Below are 3,108 nucleotides of genomic sequence, written 5' to 3'. Positions count from 1 at the left end.
CGGGGAGCCTCAGGCACAAAGGTCAAAGCAAACCCCAGAACTGGACCAGCCCCGCTGGCTGCCCCTGAAGCCTCTGCAGCTGCCGGCAGGGCAGCACTGGGTGCTGTACCCAGGGGACAACACTGAGCATCCCCCGCGGGGTCACCTCCCGAGGGTGACTCTGCGAACCTCTGGAGATGGAGTTGCTCTTCCGCGCCGCCGGACTCATCAGCGGAGGCGATCTGCGGGCATCTCCCGCCGCCACCTTTACCGAAAGGTCAGGAAAAGCCCCACGCTCACAAACACCAGCTCACCCTCGAACTGCGCCCGTGGCACCGCCAGCACCCAGCCTGGACCCGCGGCCTGCCAACACCCTGCACGGCTCCGGCGCTAAGGAGGTTGTTCCTTACCTCCACCCCTTGGGTGCTGCAGGATAAACCCAACAGTGAGGGGTGAAAACTGTCCAGGATATCGCAGGCTCTCCTCACCTTCTTACTCATCACATTGCCACGTTGCTTTTCAGCCACCGACCTGAAGCCATTGTTGCTGCACTTGACTCACACGACACAGACATTTTCCTGATTAACTTTTGGGAGGGAAGCAGCTCCTAAGAGAGCGTGCAGAGGGGGTTGGGACTGCTGTGTCGTGTACTTCTGTAAAACAGGCAGAGACCAAGCAGATTTGGTCACAACACAGAACTCTAACTACACATTTTGCTTGTGTTTAGCCAGAAATAAAAGTAAGTAGGTCCAGAGGTGTAAAATCCCCAGAAAGCAACAGAACGTGGCCAAGTCCTACAAACAGTCGAATTCGGAGCAAACACCGCACGGGATTTTACCACAGCGCAACGCAGATACTTCTCAGCTCTGTTGCTGTTCATAAATCTTGGGGATTGACTGGGCATGTTTTTAAAGGAAAGTATTTGTATTTCTCCTGGTTTTTTGTGACCACCTGAAGCAGACCTAGATCGCATCTTTAAAAAAATACTTGATGATGACAAACCCTTCCATTACAATACTTGCCGATACACGCTTCGCTTAGAATCTATCACCCAAAGGTGTCTGCAGGACGTAATGAGACGCAGGTCCATTTCTAGTCGGTTCAGGTTTTCTGAGCCTGCTCCTCAGTGCCGTTTCCAGCCATTAACCACTTTCCCGTAGGGCAGTGAACAACAGGATGCACCTCTTCATCTTCCCCTCTTCCTCCCAGAGGGAGGACTGTGTGGAAGGCATTGTTTTGGTCATTTCATAGACATTTGCTTTGCTGCTGTGTTTTTATGCGTGAGAAAGCACCTGACGGGCGGAACCGGAGCCGGAGAGCGTTGGATTTAAACTCTGGGAAGCGCCCTTTGCGCCCTGGGACTGAGCTCTAGGAAAGCCTTGTTCCACACGGGAGCATTACGTGATGCTTCTGTTGGGCCGCAGGCACGCAGGCTGGCAAAGCCACCACCCATCACCTTTTTCAGCTGTCTCGGACCCCGGCCATAGATAACTAAAAACATAAAGGCACACAACAGGGAATTTAATGCCAAAACCAGCGTGAAACGGGAGGAGATGTTTGACAGGATCCCGTCTATGCTGGGAGGTTTTATACAAGGCAAAGTTTCCCAAGGAAGGTTTTGAAGGCTGGATCACGGCGGTGTACACAGCCTGAGGGCAGGCACCCTGACCACCCGCGACGGAACGCGTTAGGTGCGGGTGGGCACAGAGCTGCGCGTCGGCGATAGATCAGAGCACGTTCCTGTGCGACTGGTTTAGCTGAGCCATCGCTACTGGCTGTTTCCAAACAGCAGTAGTTGTGATTCCAGCAACATCGCTTTCGTCATCAAGGAAACCTGCGGCCAGGCTGAGCTCGAGCCCACCGCCTGCATCCATAGAATCACAGAATGGTTTGGGTTGGAAGGGACCTCAAAGCCCATCCAGTTCCAACCCTCCTGCCATGGGCAGGGACACCTTCCACTAGACCAGGTTGCTGATCCAGCCTCTGGTACAGGAGCCAGGTGTGGAGGTAGCTCCAGCTCCTCACACCGCAGTGTAAGCCTTCTCAGCCCGTGTCCTCCCTTCAGTGAACGAGGGACCATACACAGGTTCCACCTATCCAATCTGAGGGTAAAAGGGATGCTCCGTTCACTGCGTTTCCCTTCCTGACCCCTACCCCGTTCAAGTGGCACAGCGATATCCCGCGGGGCACCACGGCGACTGCTGCAGGCATCCAGGCAACGGAGTATGAATTTCCACCCCTGCTCACCTACTGGCAGGAAACCATGTATCAGCGCTACTAAAAAAATACATATAAAAAGCAAAGCAGTTTTTAAGTTTTGTGATAAAGGTCCTACCAAGTGCAGAAAACTATTCTCTGCGTGAATTAGGAGTTTGCCCTCGGTTGACTGCTCTGGCTTTGCTGAGCACTGCGAAGTATCGATACCCGCGGCTGTTTGGGGCCAACAGGGCGGGTTTCTCTGGCACCAGTCAGACAGCGCTGTGTTTGCAAGCAAAAGGCAGTGCTGCTTCTGCATGTGAGGTGTTGGCTCTCTCCCTCTGAAGCAGAACCTGTGTTTCTGGAATGTTAGGCCATGCTGAAAATCCTTCATTTGTGATTCCACTGAAGTACCCGCTGTTCTCTGGTGGATGGATACACTGGACGCGGAGGCCGTTTGAGAACTCGCACCGCTTGTGCTTTCCCCAGTTCCCTGCATTTGGGACTTCAGAGCCATGAAACAACTCACCATTCCGGAGAGCTGCTTCAGGCAGAATGCAGCGCCTTTGGGAGGAGCAGTAGAAAACCAATCCCAGCCCCGACGGACACCCCTGAGCTGTTCACCCCTAGCCACAGAAGAGAATCCAATGAAGTCCATCGATGAACAAAGAAATGCAGCGCCTTTGGGAGGAGCAGTGGAAAACCAATCCCAGCCCCGACAGACACCCCTGACCTTCCACCCCTAGCCACAGAAGAGGATCCAACGAAGTCCATCGATGAACAAAGAGGAACGGTGGGCGAATCAAGACGCAACGCACTGAAAAACGTACACAGTGGCGACTGCCAGACCCTCCGCTCATCCTTCAGCAAGAGAGGTGCTCTCCTCCTTCAGCGAGTTCAAAATACTGCGGTCCCTAAATCTTTGCTGGTGCA

This window comes from Eurypyga helias, unplaced genomic scaffold (genome assembly GCF_000690775.1).
Source record: "Eurypyga helias isolate BGI_N326 unplaced genomic scaffold, ASM69077v1 scaffold10090, whole genome shotgun sequence".
NCBI classification, from domain to species: domain Eukaryota; kingdom Metazoa; phylum Chordata; class Aves; order Eurypygiformes; family Eurypygidae; genus Eurypyga; species Eurypyga helias.
This window is presented reverse-complemented; position numbering follows the sequence as displayed.